General features: G+C 36.0%; 1 protein-coding gene and 1 non-coding gene across 7 annotated transcripts in view; both read right to left on the bottom strand.

The window, feature by feature from the left end:
• The window catches only part of COP1 (COP1 E3 ubiquitin ligase), a 213,223-nt gene that overhangs the window by 18,977 nt on the left and 176,841 nt on the right, over positions 1 to 17,405 (bottom strand). The window lies entirely within an intron of this gene.
• LOC139037593 (small Cajal body-specific RNA 3) lies at positions 6,608 to 6,749 on the bottom strand. Its single transcript, XR_011490475.1, has one exon. It is a non-coding gene; the product is annotated as a small Cajal body-specific RNA 3 (non-coding RNA).

Raw genomic sequence — 17,405 nt, 5'->3', positions numbered from 1 at the left:
ATAATGACACAGATAAATCACTATGTACAACATACAGTACCTGCAAATACAATTCCCTAGGGGACACAGAACCGTGGGAAGTATGCCCTGAATTTAATAATCAACCTTAAAGATATATATACAAATATATATATGAAGAAAGAAGTATATAAAAATTTGAGATAGTTAGGCTTTAAACGATAACAACCACATTATATTTGTTACATTAAAATCATTGCATCTGTCAATTCCTTAATATTCTTTCCATAGAGGCTTGTGTCTTATTTGGTGTTTTTTTTTAATAAACAGAGATATCTTTTTTCAGCTCAGTTCAGTCAATCAATCGTGTCTGACTCTTTGCGACCCCATGGACTGAAGCACACCAGGCTTCCCTGTCCATCACCAACTCCCAGAGCTTGCTCAAACTCATGTCCATCGAGTCAGTAATGCCATCCAACCATCTCATCCTCTGTCGTCCCCTTCTCCTCCTGCCTTCAATCTTTCCCAGCATCAAGGTCTTTTCCAATGAGTCAGTTCTTCGCATCAGGTGGCCAAAGTATTGGAGTTTCAGCATCAGCATCAGTCCTTCCAATGATTTCCTTTAGGAAGGACTGGTTGGATCTCCTTGTTGTCTAAGGGACTCTCAAGAGTCTTCTCCACCACCACAGTTCAAAAGCATCAATTCTTTGGTGCTCAGTTTTCTTCATAGTCCAATTCTTACATCCATCCATGACAACTGGAAAAACCATAGCTTTGACAAGATGGACCTTTGTTGGCAAAGTAATGTCTCTGCTTTTTATCTTGTTTGCTTATTGCTCAAAGAGTGTTAATTTCGAGTATGACTGCAGTGTCACGGCAAATAAAAGACCACTCACACTTCATGCTCTTTTCATACCAAGCTTATAAACACAGGAATAAAAGTTAGGGGCTTTTGTCTCATTTTTTTCTTACTTTGAGGTGGGGTGAGAGGGTGGTTAACATCTGTATTCAAATGCATCTTGATAATTAAAATGGCTTTCCCTGGTCAGGAAACTGAGAGCCCACATGCTGCAGGTGTGGCCAAAATAAATTAAAAAAAAAATTAAAATGGCTTTTCTCCTCATGTAGGAGGTCACAGACTCTGTGAGGCTGAATTTGACTTTCTTTCAGGATCTTACAGCCCATGTGCAGTACAGATGAATATCTAATGTTAAGGTAAATGATCACTCTGGGCAAACTGGGAGACTCTTGATGAATCAGATCCAAACAAAAGTGAAATCGATATAATTCTGAGATCCAAGAACAATAGAAACTTGATAAAAGAGAACCTCTATAAGTGGGTTTAATAGAAAAACACTTCCAAATGAATTTGCCCTTTCAGTTTTTCTGTTTAAGCATGACCCACAGTTGCCTTATGAACATCCCCTTCCTTTCCCGTGAGATGAAATGCAAATATGATAATATGCACAGATTCTGAGAAGGCTCTCTGCCATCAATGTTCTGTCAAGTGGTATTATTCAATTCTCCAATTTCTGCATTCTTTTATATTTCCTTCACACCATCCCAAGGCAGTTATATACTTTCCTATGGTAGCCTCTGATTTATATACAAAGAGAGAAAATACTCAAAGTGCTAACATTTCATTGCTTCATCTTATTGAGTTGTAGTGGATTTCCTGACAGGCACAATAATTCTTCCATTAAAACCCACTTACAGAGGTTCTCTTTTATCATTTCTATTCTTTTGGATTTTGGAGTTATACCCATTTCACTTTTGTTTGGATCTGATTCATCAAGAAAGTCTCCCAATTTGCCCAGAGTGATCACTTACCTTAATATAGACATTTGTTTATGCTGTGCGTGGGCAGCATGTGAGAGCCCACACAAATATACACAAATACTGGCTCCAAGATGATCCCCAGTGGTTTTTAAATAAGTGCCATTGGTAAACCAAACAGTTTCTTTTGACCCTGACCTTTCTTTCAGCATGTGGTTTTTCAGAAATGACTTAATAAAAAATATGTAAATATGTCTAAGAGAGAATGAATACAAAAACACAATCTATCAATAAGAGGTCCTGCTCTTTAAATGAAAATGTTAACAGTCAGCCTTCCCTGCGTTGTATAAAGGATCTAAAACTGAGTGAATTAATGGTATGAACTGTGTTTTCAAGACAGACAATAAAATTTGTCTGCTTAGACTCTAAGGTTCTCATTTTACTACTGTCTCACTGTCTCATTTTACAATCTTATAGAGAAAATGAAAAAAAAATTATATCATCATCACATAACTAATTGTTGAGAACTACAGGCCAGTTACTGTGTTAAGGACTATATATTTCACTTAATCCACATAGTAATCCACAGAGGAAGATGAGATAATACTTTTATCCTCAATTTAAAAAGAATAAAACATGATCTTAAAGACACTTAATAACCTGTTCAAAGCCATACACACACTTATGAAATAGTGAAGTCATGAATCAATATGTGGAGACTGATAAGATATGCTAATTTTTGGTTTTAGACATATTGGTTTGTTAAGTTTATCACATGACTGGCCGTGACTTGAATTTACTAACTTAGGAGGAGAAAGGGGTCTTAGGTGAGCACTTGATATGTACGGGAGAATCTCAGCTTTCAGACATTATATATAGATATTACACCTCAAATCTCACATGTCTAGTTTTCTAACCATAAATATGATTTCAAGTATAATAATATATAAAATTATTATATATTTTATATAATATATATATTTTTAAATATACAAAATTTCAAGTATAATACCATCTGAGAGAAGGACTTGGCCACAGAAATAAGGTGGAAGGAAGTATACCATAGTCAGCATATGCAGTGGTTGTGCCAGGCTAACAGCCCCGCTGCCAACCCAGTTTAAGCTCTTGGAGTTTATGTATCATAAAGGAATGCTTTCAAGACTACTCAGTTAAACACAAGTCCTCTCCTTCCTCCCCGCTGGTATCCTTGCGTAGGATGATCCTGGATCCCTGTTTAATCCCAAACTATGAGGACTATTATGAACAGAAAAATATAGTCATAATGGATGATTAACAGAATAAAGGGTTATTGTTTTAATAAAATATATTACCTTTATCACACTTCAACTTTTTTTGATTCATTCAAACAAATACCTACTCTTACAACTAATTTACCTAAGAGGAGGAAATGAATTACACTGCTAATCGAAAGAACTTCTACATTGGTTGGCTTATTACATTTTCAAATCTAAAATGCTTATGCTTTATAAATGAGTTTCCTAAATAAATAATGAAAATATCCATTAATGTTGAAAATTTTTTACTATCATTCTAAGACAAGGTGTACCAGGTATTTTTAGGGCAAAGAGATGGTATTCTAGGTGCTAGATATCTCCTATACTTCATGACTAGATTTAAGAAAAAGTAGCATTAGTCACAGTGAGAGTAGCATCAGACATAAGTGTGTATGCAATTCAAATTTTATCTAACGATAAAAGAGCCTAAGGTGATCATGAATATAAATACAAAATAGTAGCTCACTAAATTTTTACCACTGCACTGGAATCTGTCTCTACCAAACAAATATGAAAATTAGCATTCTTTAAATATAATTTGGTATAACCTGCTTCTCTCTCTGGGAATATGGCCATGCACACATATATATATTGGCCTTGTAGTATAATTTCTTTGTAGGGCTTCTTTTAAGATGTTTTGCCATTTTAAAAGTCTAACTTAATACAGTAAGAAATTACTCAAATTTCAAAGTAGTAAAAAGTCATGTCTCATGTCTGTTTGGAATAATATGTGTGTATAGACAGAAACACACACACACAAGGAAGGAATCACCTACCTACCTATACCAGAGTCACCAGATTATCGCATTTCCTCCCTGCCTTCAACTTACTCGCTTTCTGTTAAGACCTAATTTTTATATTATACAACCCAACACTGAAAAAATACCAAACAACCTGATTAAGAAACGGACAGCATACTTGAATTTACATTCTTCCAAAGATGGCATAACAATGGCAAACAGACACATAAAAAGATATAAACACTAGTCATCAAGAAACTAAAACTAAAAATCACAGTGAAATATCACCTTATACCTATCAGAATAGCTATTATTAAAAAGAGAACAAATAACAGGACTTCCCTGGTGGTCCAGTGGCTAAGACTCTGCTCTCCCAATGCAGGGAACCCATGTTCAATCCTGGTCAGGGAACTAGATCCCACATGCCACAAGTAAGACCCAGTGCAGAACAAATAACAATTGCTGACAAGGATGTGAAGAAATGGGAACCCTCCTACACAGCTGATGGGAATGTAAATTGGTCTAGCTACTACAGAAAACAGTACAGAGGCTCCTCAAAAAAAAATTAACAATTTAATTACCATATGATCTAGCAATTCCACTTCTAAGTATATTCGTGAAGGACAAAAAAACACATACGCACACCTCCCCCTCCCATGTTCACTGCAGCATTTACAATAGTCAAGATATGGAAACAACCTAAGTGTCCATCAAGAGATGAATGAATAAAGAAGATGTGACATACATACACACACTCACACACATACATGATGGCATATTACTCAGCCATAAAAAAGAATGAAATCTTGCCATCTGCAACAACATGGATGGCCTTAGAGGGTATTGTGCTAAGTAAAATAAGTCAGACAGAGAAACACAAATACTGTAGGATTTCACTTAGATGTGAAAACTAAAAAACAAAACAAAGGAACAAACATAACAAAACAGAAATAGACTAACAAACACAGAGAACAAACTAGTAGCTGCCAGAGGCGAGAGGGATTAGGGGATGAGTGAAACAGATAAGGGAGACTGAGAAATACAAACTTTCAGTTGTAAGATAAATGAGTCGTGGGAATGTAACATTCAGCATAGGAATATAATCAGTAATATTTCAATAACTTTATATGTGACAAATATTAACTAGACTTATCATGGTTTATTATTTTGTAACATATGAAAATATCAAATCACTATGATGAACACCTGAAACCAATATAAGTCAATTATACTTCAATAAAAAGATTTTAACACCAGGCACAGGCACCAACCTATCATAAAAAATCATTCAGCTATAGCATTACATATCTGACTGTCCCTGTTTGTAGCATATCCTTGGCCATAAAAGCAGCTGTAGTTCCATTCAATCTTTAAGCATAACAGTACAGACACAGTAAATATCCATCTTATAATGGGATTTAAAATTTATTGCAGGCTCAAAGTCTGAGCTTCCATAAAACTTCAAATAGCAAAAAGCATATGTAAATGAAGGTCTTAGTAGAGGGTACAAAATACTCACTTGTGTTTACTTTATATAAGTCTATTTTTAATTTACATTATCTGCTTTAATTTGTTATATATGAGGATCATTTGATTCTTATATTCACATATATCTCGTTTAAGTAGAAGTTAGCTATCCATTACTAGATTTACCGGAGTTTACAAAGAAAATAGTTTTAAGCGTCATATAAGATCTGGCAGGAAAGGATATGGAAACACATGTAGTCACACTGAAGAACAAAGAAAGAATATGGTAGCAATTAAATGCAAAATGATAGGGGGTGCTGCAAAGGATTTAAGAACAAAAGGTGAAGTACTACATTTCATGGCCTTGGTTGAGATATCCTAGAAAGTAAATAAAGAGTGGTGAGGATACCTCTCAAATATATGGTGTAAACATATGTTTAGACAGGTTCAGTCTTAAGGCATTCTTTTCCCTTTTGAATTAGATCTGAATAGTATTTGTGTTCATGATTCTTAGTTACAGGTTATTTTAGTGAAGGGTCTTGAATCTAGATTTGAATTTATCATGCAAAGAGACAGAGCAAAAATAAGTGAGTAAAAAATCATGAAATGGTTCATTAAACTGTAGACTAAGGACTTCTAAAGAGCCTAGAAAAATAAGACTACTTATTCAATAACAGTCTGATACAAGAATCAGTCGAATAACAGATTTGGGATTTCAGAACCACAAACAAGCATTCTCACACAATTAGTTACAAATAAACCCAGCAGTGACTTGCATACCCTGGTGCTATATATCATACCCCAAAGTATTAGAAATGCCACCCCAGTTCTTTTCCCTGATCCCATACCCCTCCCCACAACTTACCACAAGATACACACAAGGAAAAATTTAGTACTAAAAATTTAGATTTCAAATTGAGTACTAAGCTAATGTTCAGTAGCAAGCTTTTCCATGAAACAGTCATTCTTGAAACTTAGTTATAAACTTACAAAATTACATAAATTGTATTTTGGAAAAATCACTTTCTTAATGACAAATCAATTCTTAATGATTGATGGAAGGTAACTCTGAATAGCTTCTTCATATCCAAAATATTGACTGACCTTTACTGATAACCCTGGATTAGTTAAGCCAATGTGCTCCCTCAGAAAAATCCCATTTCTGTATTCATTCTATTTCCTGGTAGTAGTTTCCTTAATCAAACAAAAAAGAATCTATTTTAAAAAACTGTAATATACCTCAACCACTGGTTAAGATGGATGCAGAAGTAATCTCACCTAGTAGTCTATTAATAATCTAGTACACTTAATTAGCAGAGATAGTAAACAAAATGGCAAGGAAAGCAGTACTTAGGAGTGCTGGTTTTAAAGACTGTATGGAGGGGAACGATCAGACTTAGCCAGCTGTCCTAAGCCAGACAGAGACCTCCATGTTAATGTAGGATCACTGCAATTTGCAGACAAAAGGCATTTTTTTCATTTGTCCACATGTTTGGTTGCTGCAGGTTCCATTTTTACTGCGCTTCATTATTAAGAAGACTTTTGTTATCCAGTCTTTTCTATACCAACTTCTATCTGCATCAAATTCTCATTTAAATACACTTCAATACATTCAAATACATTCAAATGAGTTATAGAACAACAAACAACCATGATTCAGAGAACAGAAAAAGAACAGCTAAGAAGGTACACTTGGCACACAAGCTCAAAATGACCCTTACTCAGCAAGAAAAGGTTATAAAAAACATGTACAAGGGAGAGAGGATTGAGTTACACAAAAATATCACATCAATTTCACCACCCTTTCTTTATTCCGAATGCTTTCCAAAGTCTTCTCCCTTCTCACCAAGCAGCTCTTATCAACTTAATTTTCCTTGCCACACCAGACAACTTCTCTCACGTATCAATACCTCTTGACAGCTCTTCTGAATCAAGTCTGAGAACAATGTGCTTACAGTGGCATATCTGACAGGGAAAAATGACTCTTTATTGCTGATTAATATAAAGGAGGGCTTCTGAGCATGGAACTGTTCATTTCTAAGGGTGCTATTGGATAAATTCCTCCAGGATAGTCTGGCAAAGCTGTTCCAAAGAGTTCTGTACTATTTTAGGGATATCATGTAACGAAGTAGAAACAGCAGTTAATTTAAGGCAAGGAAAACTAGATCTGCATCTTGGTTCCGCCATAGTACTGTTCAGTCCTCCTAGAAACTCAATTTCTTCAACGATAAAACAGATAATCTTAAGTATTTCAGAGAATTTTTATGAAGATTCAAAGAAAACACAGCAATGTATCTAACCAAAAAAGAACTTGCATATTTCAGGCACCAAAAAAATAAGTGGTAGTTATTCTCGTTGAAACACTATAACTGGGACTTCTCAGGTGGTCCTCAGTGGTTAAGACTCTGAACTTCAAATGCAGGGGCCAAGGGTTCAATCCCTGGTCAGGGAACTAAGATCCCATATGCTGTGTGCAGTGTGGCCAAGAAAATAGAAAAAGACACTGTAACCTAAATTTCTTTACAATTAAAGGACAGTTTTCTCAAGCTTGAATATACTACTGTATTATTTTCAGCATCAGATTTATAATCTTGTAAAACTAATTAAAAACATAATGCAGGCTTTTCAGATTAAGACTAAATTTTATCTTAATTATAACTTCCCTATAAAATGAAGTAGCTTTTATCATGGCAGTTGCTGGTGTTGATACTTTTTGCTCTCAAACTAGAAGCAAGAAATATAACTAAGGCAACACTAATGACATACAACCGTGGAGAAAAATATACTTGAAAGGCGGCTGGTACGGTGCAATCAGTATGGACCATCACAGAAACCAGAAACCAGGGAGATGAACAGTTAGGAGAGAGGTAGAGAAACAGGGGCTGGAGTTGGGACAGGATGAAAGGATATAGATAAATGGCAGAGGCAATACAGAGGACCAGGCAATACAGATACATAAGGAACAACATCAGCACAAGCCTAGAGGTAGAAATGGGAATAGTCTGGGACAATGAAGAACCTTCCCAATAGATGCTTTGTGCTAAAAAACAAGCAAACAAACAAACAACAGAAATAAGGTTGGACAAATAACATTATTCTAGATTCTTGAAAACCTTGAACACAAGTAACAGTTTAGATAGGATGCCTAAGATCAAACACTTGAGGAAACAGGAATCATTAAAGGAGTAGAAAGAGGAGTCAGTTAAAAATCATGCCTACCATTCCTCTGTACTATTTTAAAGGCTGACTGCCTAACTAATTACTACTAAATTTGGATTTGAGCTACCTTCGCATCAATTCCTCTACTATGTTTTTTCTATAATTAGCATTGGATTTTTTTTAAGGGATCATATTTAATAGTGAGGGCAAAATATAATCTTTAAATTAGATAAAGGTATTCAAAGTGAAAAAGATAAAATAATGGACAAGTTCAGATAATATATTTATCAAATTTTCCTCTAATTTTTAATGATGGCCAAATATACAAGCTAGAGTTACATGTAAATACTGAGTTTGAAAAAAACTTTTCTGGGTTAATTAAAAGTAACAAGCAATGTTTAACTCCATCTGAATTCCTCTGTGAAATGGTTACAAAGATATAACGGGATCAGAAGTAATCTATGGTGGGGGGGTGGGAGGGGTGAAAAGAAACAGGAATGAGGAGACTAAATGCATAAATGAATGAGATGAATGTATGACACTGAAATAGAGTTTTTCTTTGATGAATAATTGGAACAAAAAAGATTAGATAAAATTTAATTTGTGAAATTCAACAAATACTTACAAGGGAAATAAACAAAGGGGAAAAAAGCCCCAAACTTGGCACCTCACACGCTTAGACGCTTGCCCAGAGGGGCACGGAAGGCCCTGGCCTTAGCATGCCTACCTACGCCTCCCCCTACGCCTCTTCCCCTTTTGGCTGTCTCTGAGTTGTATCCTTCAGAATAAATTGGTAAACACTGAGTCAAATCAGGCTGATTAAGCATAAGGATGCCTTCGGGAGTCAGATCTTTGACTCCAGCTTTAAGATCCTGATTTACCACAAGCAATACGAGACTGTTCCAGCCTTTATTTCTGCAGTGAGATCAACGAGAACCTCAATACCCAATGTTTCCCTCACAGTTGGTCTTTATAGCTTCTGAAGTAACCAGCTTCCAAAGGAACCTCAGAAGGCCTCCTAACGTGGCTCTTGGAAGGGTGTGAGATGTACCTACTTACTCCTGGGAGATGAAGAAGTCTCTGGTGGCCATTGTCAGAAACACTTTAAAAACACTTCTTCCCCCTTTCCCAGATGAGAACACTGTTGGAGCGCTATAAATTTCCACAGGTGAGAGCAAGACTGATTAAAAGAGGGAATGAAAAATCTTTCTCCCTATAATTCTAGGTTTTTCAATAAAATGAAAGAGAATTATGCATCCCATAAGAAAAAAAACAACAAGTAATGGAGGTTCCTGGGTCTCTCCCTTAAACTCTGGCTTAATAAGTCTGGGGTTTAGAAATTTGCATGTTAAATACATATACCAGGTTATTAGTAATTCTGAAGTAGATGATCATAGTAGACCATACCTTGAAAAACACTAGTACAGATACTGGAAGCTATCTATAAATGTTGAACTTAAGAGAAAGGAGAAATCTGCATCTTTCTACTTCTGGTCAATGGGCTGGGGAGAGGGAAGTAGAGAGGAAAGATTTACTTATTTGTCTGTTTGTTTTCGTTTACTGAATGCAAGGCCAACGTAATAACCAAGATAAACAGGACAAGACTTTTTTAACCTATAAAAGCTTTTGAGTTCAATAAGAATGATTACACATGTAAAGGTTATTGGTAATATTTTTACACATATTATATAAATTTATTTGGTTAAAAGACATTATATTCCATACTGGCATTTGAATTACACTAGTGGCTCACAGAAATTTAGTTAGTTCTAAGTTAACTTCACAAGTGGAAATCTATAAGAATTCACAATAAGTAAAATGTAATGGGAAGCTGAATATGTAAAATACTAGCGTGGTTTACATATACTAGTAATTGCCTTATTCTTCTCTTTTCTTTCAGTCTCCTATTCCCATATTTTAAACTAGTTCATCAAAGTATAAGTAGTACATGAAATCAGCAGTTTTGAACTGTCTACATATTCAAGTAACATTATATCCCCAGAGGATTCAAGTAACTCAGAAGTAAAGAGCAAGTTAACACAATGAAAATTAATACAGAAAATGTTGATCTTTGCTGTAGGCAGAGCCACAAATTCTTGAACATTACACATTTAGAGATGTTTACTGTTTATGAGGTGATGGGGAAAAAAGAGCTGTTCTTTTACCAAAGCTGTTCTTTTACCAAGTTTTACCAAAGTCAACTTGGTAAGACTTGGTAAGAGATAAGGAAAAATATAATAGACTTCCTTGTGAATCACAAGCTCCCTATCATCAAGGGTTCAAAAAGCCTGAAGGATATTAAATACGATATAAATCATTTCACCAATAGGCAAAAGGTAGGGCTAGGTAGTTATCAATCAAATGGCTGTTATCCACTCAATGAACCCTCTACTACTTTTGTGGCTACAAAAACCAGCACTTTAGTGAAAGGACCTCCAGTCTAATGACATTACAATATGGACTATAAAGAAGTATATGAAAGATAACTGGGCTCAGGGAACTCCAAGATCAAAGGCACAAAGGTTAAATGCAAAGAAACAAACATAAAAACCCATCAGAGTTGTTGGAGGATTTATAAGCAATTCAATGTTGCTGAAGTATAAAATATGCCTATGCAAGTGGTAGGTGACCATGCTGGAAAGGTAGGTGGGAAGTCTGAAGAAGGAGGGTGTTGTCAGACATCACATCAAGCTTAGATTTTATTTTATAACCACTGGGACACTACTGAAGGATTTTAAGCAGCACAGGTACTACTGAGAAGTAATTGCAGGGAATGATGAAAGTTTGAACTAGTGCTAAGTGGAAGAGTAGTAGGAGCAGATGGATGATGGAGTCAAGATACATTAAAAAGAAAATGAGATCATATTTGTGCTGAGATTACATACCAAAACTCGATTTTACATTTGTAAGACTCCAGTTTTAATGGTTAAAACTTTGTATATGAATAAATTTGATTTTAAATTTACAAAATGCCAAAGAATAGAACTGTGCTTAATAAAACTTAAAAAAATTAATCCAACATTTTCTATGATATAGTAAATTATAGCAATAGCCTATATTATTGGAATTTCTACAACAATTCATAAGTAGAATGCCAAATTGGCATGTCTTTATACCTGTCAGCTACATATAAGAAATCTGGCAAAGTTTTAGAAAAACTGAATATTTGAGACTAAATAATTAGACAGTCCTTAATTGATAAGATCCGGTCACAGTTTCTGGATAGCCTAAGTATTTTACTCATAGTTTCAAAATTCAAGGCCTTGGCTAAATTTATATTGAGACTATCATTTGAAAACTAATTTGAAATAGATGATTTCATTGCCACTACCGATTCAGATACTAAATTATCTTTTTTAATTGAGATACTAAAAGTCAGATTGACTTTCTATACAAAATCTATCCCTAAAGCTTCCTACTTTCATTAGAGTCAAAGATCCTGAAGACAAATACAAGCATAACTAACGACCTATTTAATTCTCAACAATATGTACATACTCTGTCATTAAAAGCAAATGATTTAGATTTATTTTCTGCCTCATCTTCATTTTTCGCTTGGCTATCACAGTTCAAACAAAAAAATCTATTTTCATCGAAGCTGATCTTCTTATATACAGTAAAAAAAAAAAAAGACTAACATAAACAGGCACAAAATTAAATGGCTTCTTTACAGCAATTATAATGAATGACTTTTCTACATAATCAAATTATTCCTATGTTCAGTAGTTAATTAATAATAATTTTTCTACCATCCTGGGACTAGCTAATGTCAACTTCTGAGAGCTTTACTTGGAAGACATGCTGCATAAAATGGGATTTAAGATATAATAGAGTAAGAGATATAGAAGGCACAAACCTCCACAAGAATCACATCAGTATAGGAGACTGTCATAAGAACAACAGAAATTAATGTGGGATTGTGGAAGTAAGATACAAAATCATATTTCTTTTCCTCGGATAGACTGCAGGAAACACTTTTCTCTCAAACAGCTGCTGTCTTTGGTTAACTCTGCTTTAAGTAATTGTTAAATATATTTTTATTCAGTTAGAAAAGAATAATCATTTTTTAATTACTGTCTACACTTCAGCATATGAAACAAATTCAAGCAGTATTCATTAAAAATGTTTAAGTCAAGGAAATGATACCCAACATTCACTCTCTTTCCTTCTACTAGTGTTATAGAAATGTATAGGAAATATCAAGATAAACATTCAGAAACCAGTTAAATTTTTTCCCATCTCAAAACATTTTGGACACTTTAAAACATGGTGGGATAATAATCAAAATTATTAATACGCTAATGGCATCATTCAGAATGTACTCTCAAACTAATATTAATAAATTTTTTTTAAAAAAGCAAAACAAAACCCATAATCAAGTTACTTAAAAATCTGTGTGATTCTACTCTTTAAAACTTGCGTATTTTAGAAGGAAAAACACTATTTTTAAAAAAGCATTTAATGAGAAAAAGAAATTATAAGAACCATTCTAATATAGGTCAAATTCCATTACAGTATATATAAAAAGGAAAATAAAATATTTAAAATGTCACCATACAGACCCACCAAATTATTTTGCTGATTTCATTACATTTTCACCATGAAATATCTAATGCAACACATGTTTTCATAGAAACTGCCCATACAGTAGTGGACATGAAGGTTAAGGGACACTGACACTTAATGTAATTTAGAGAAGAAATCAATCACAGGTTTGCTTCCGTTTTCAACAACCTTCTGGTCTCCTCTATTTTCTACTTCCCCACCCAACTCTAGTCTGGACACAGGGGTGAGTGGGGCACTTAGGAGAGAAGGGAGCCACCGTCTTCCTGGAAGGCAGGGTCCATGCTCAGAATCCCCTTTCCTTCCACACCCAAGACAGACCAGAGACCGTTCAGATTGGCCCTCTTCCAGTCAGGAAAATCTTTTAAAGTGTTATAGTCACCCGGCTAGAGGGAAGAAGAAAGGAAAGATGAAGGGAGGGGAGAAACAGAAATGAGGAAAGGAAGGATGAAGGGAGGGGAGAAACAGAAATGAGGAAAGGAAGGATGAAGGGAGGGGAGAAACAGAAATGAGGAAAGGAAGGATGAAGGGAGGGGAGAAACAGAAATGAAGGAAGGAAGGATGAAGGGAGGGGAGAAACAGAAATGAAGGAAGGAAGGATGGAGGGAGGGGAGAAACAGAAATGAAGGAAGGAAGGATGGAGGGAGGGGAGAAACAGAAATGAAGGAAGGAAGGGTGAAGGGGAAAAGAGCCTGTGCTGCCTTCTCAGTGCTCATTGAAGAATTCAGGATGAGAAATAGTTGTGAAGGGGGGAAGCCAACATCTATTAAAGGGAGCTTTTTAAAACTGAATAAAAGAAAAAAGACCACATCTTATTCTTTTGTGTGTTTCTTCCTGAGAAGCATAAGAAGTAGCAAGATCTAACAGACATTAGGTATTCATAATTACAATTATTCCCTCTTTAACAGATGCTTGAGAACCATTAATGCCTCCTGGTTACTATGCATACAAATCTCCAGTGGTAACATACATCATCTCTTTCCAAACCTGACTGCTCATATAATTTTCTATAGAGATCTGGGGAACTTTCCAAAATACCAATCTTTACTGTCTTCCCCACCTCCCCCAAGGTACAGACTCAGGGGGCTAAGAAGAGAGCTGTTCTGTTATATACATTTTTTGAAAAGATTCCAAGGTGATTCGGATGATCAGTCAGGTCTGAGAATCATTGTGATAAATAAATTTTACCAGAGACGCCTTCTGCATCTTAATGGATGTAGACTGGCTTTTCATACAAGCTTTAGCTTCCCTAGTTGAGTGCAATTTGATGCTCTATACACAGTGTTTACTAAATCAGAGAGGGAATGCCTATCTCTTGGATAAAAGCATATATAAACTGGAAACTAGATATATTATGTAAGGCTTTTTTAGAGAAGACTGAATTGTGAAACATGACAAATGCAGTGGAGAAAGGGAAGGACCAATAATAAAAGCCAATTCCTCTGCTGCACGCACTCTTATGTTTTCACTGTTTTTGAAAATGTGCAAGAGCCTGGAGATTATATCCCAAGGACAAAAAATAATTATATAGGTATCCAAAATGTTAATGTCGAGAAAACTACTTTTCTTAAATTGATATAGTCTTCATACTACCATTGAGTTTTAAGTATAAGAAATATCTCTCCCCTTTACTCCAATATCTCCTTGGTTTCAAAAACCAGTATTTAATTAATTATGCAACAAACAAGTGAAAGGACAAGGCTGAAGAACTGTATCATTCATTACAAAAATTATGTATTAATTATACATTATGTGCACACCATCTGTTCAGTGCTAGTGGTTTAAAAAAAAAAATTTAATTGGAGGATAACTGCTTTACAATGTTATGTTGGTTTCTGCTATACAACAACGTGAATCAGCCATAAGTATGCACACAGCCTCTTCCTCTTAAGCCTCCCTCTCACTCTGCCCCCCACCCCATTCCTCCCCCCTAGGTCATCACTCGCAAGCTGAGCTTCGTTCAGCAACTTTCTACTAGCTAGCTATTTTACACATGGTAGCAAATGTATGTCAGTGCTGCTTTCTCAGTTGGTTCCACCCTCTCCCTCCCTCCTGTGTCCACAAGTCCACTCTCTGTGTCTCTATTCCAGCCCTGGAATAGGTTCATCAGTACCATTTTTCTAGACTCCGTATATATACATTAATAAATTATGTTTGTTTTTCTGACTCACTTCACTTTGTATATAACAGACTCTAGGTTTATCCACCTCACTAGAACTGACTCAGATAAATTCCTTTTTATGGCTAAGTAATATTTCATTGTACATATGTACTACAACTTCATCCATTCATTGGTCAATGGACATGCTAGTGATATTTCAGAAAATGAAAGTTACTACTAGCACACACTCATATAACTTGCATTATTTTAAACCCTTTATATTCATTAACTTATTTTAACATTATAATAACCCTAGCTCAGTTCAGTTCAGTCGCTCAGTAGTGTCTGACTCTTTGCAACCCCATCAACCACAACATGCCAGGCCTCTCTGTCCATCACCAACTCCTGGAGTTTACCCAAACTCATGTCCATTGAGTTGGTGATGCCATCCAACCAGCTCATCCTCTGTTGTCCCCTTCTCCCACCCTGAATCTTTCCCAGCATCAGGGTCCTTTCCAATGAGTCAGTTCTTCACATTAGGTGACCAGAATACTGGAGCTTCAACTTCAGCATCAGTCCTTTCAATGAATATTCAGGACTGATTTCCTTTAGGATGGACTGACTGGATTTCCTTGCAGTCCAAGGAACTCTCAAGAGTCTTTTCCAACACCACACTTCAAAAGCATCAATTCTTCTGCGCTTAGCCCTCTATGTAGTCCAACTCTCACATCCATACGTGACCACTGGAAAAACCATAGCCTTGACTAGACGGACTTTTCTTGGCAAAGAAATGTTTCTGCTTTTTAATACGTTATATGCTGTCTAGATTGGTTGTAACTTTCCTTCCAAGGAGTAAGTGTCTTTGAATTTCATGGCTGCAATCACCATCTGCAGTGATTTGGGAGCCCCAAAAAATAAAGTCAGTCACTATATCCACTGTTTCCCCATCTATTTCCCATGAAGTGATGGGACAGGATGCCATGATCTTAGTTTTCTGAATGTTGAGCTTTAAGCCAACTTTTTCACTCTCCTCTTTCACTTTCATCAAGAGGCTCTTTAGTTCTTCACTTTCTGCCATAAGGGTGGTATCATCTGCATATCTGAGGTTATTGAAATTTCTCTCAGAAATCTTGATTCCAGCTTGTGCTTCATCCAGCCCATTGTTTCTCATGATGTACTCTGCATATATGTTAAATAAGCAGGGTGACAATATACAGCCTTGAAGTACTCCTTTTCCTATTTGGAACCAGTCTGTTGTTCCATGTCCAGTTATAAGTATTGCTTCCTGACCTGCATACAGGTTTCTCAAGAGGCAGATCAGGTGGTCTGGTATTCCCATCTCTTTAAGAATGTTCCAGTTTATTGTGATCCACACAAAGGCTTTGGCATAGTCAATAAAGCAGAAATAGATGTTTTTCTGAAACTCTCTTGCTTTTTTGATGATCCCAGCAGATGTTGGCAATTTGATCTCTGGTTCCTCTGCCTTTTCTAAAATCAGCTTGAACATCTGGAACTTCATGGTTCACGTGTTGCTGAAGCCTAGCTTGGAGAATTTTGAACATTACTTTACTAGCGTGTGAGATGACTGCAATTGTGCAGTAGTTTGAGCAGTCTTTGGCATTGACTTTCTTTGGGATTGGAGTGAAAACTGACCTTTTTCAGTCCTGTGGCCACTGCTGAGTTTTCCAAATTTGCTGACATATTGAGTGCAGCACTTTCATAGCATCATCTTTTAGGATTTGGAATAGCTCAACAGGAATTCCATCACCTCCATTAGCTTTGTTCGTAGTGATGCTTCCTAAGGCCCACTTGACTTCACATTCCGGGATGTCTGGCTCTAGATGAGTGATCACACCATCATGATTATCTGGGTGGTAAAGATCTTTTTTGTACAGTTCTTCTGTGTATTCTTGTCACCTCTTCTTAATATCTTCTGCTTCTGTTAGCTCCATACCATTGCTATCCTTTACCATGCCCATTTTTGCATGAAATGCTCCCTTGGTATCTCTCATTTTCCTGAAAAGATCTCTAGTCTTTCCCATTCAGTTGTTTTCCTCTATTTCTTTGCATTGATCACTGAGGAAGGCTTTCTTATCTCTCCTGGCTAGTCTTTGGAACTCTGCACTCAAATGGGAATATCTTTCCTTTTCTCCTTTGTTTTTTGCTTCTCTTCTTTTCACAGCTATTTGTAAGGCCTCCTCAGACAACCATTTTACCTTTTTGCATTTCTTTTTCTTGGGGATGGCCTTGATCCCTGTCTCCTGTACAATGTCACGAACCTCCGTCCACAGTTTATCAGGCACTCTGTGTATCATATCTAGTCCCTTAAATCTATTTCTCACTTCC

This window comes from Odocoileus virginianus, chromosome 11 (genome assembly GCF_023699985.2).
Source record: "Odocoileus virginianus isolate 20LAN1187 ecotype Illinois chromosome 11, Ovbor_1.2, whole genome shotgun sequence".
Taxonomy (NCBI): domain Eukaryota; kingdom Metazoa; phylum Chordata; class Mammalia; order Artiodactyla; family Cervidae; genus Odocoileus; species Odocoileus virginianus.
This window is presented reverse-complemented; position numbering and strand designations above follow the sequence as displayed.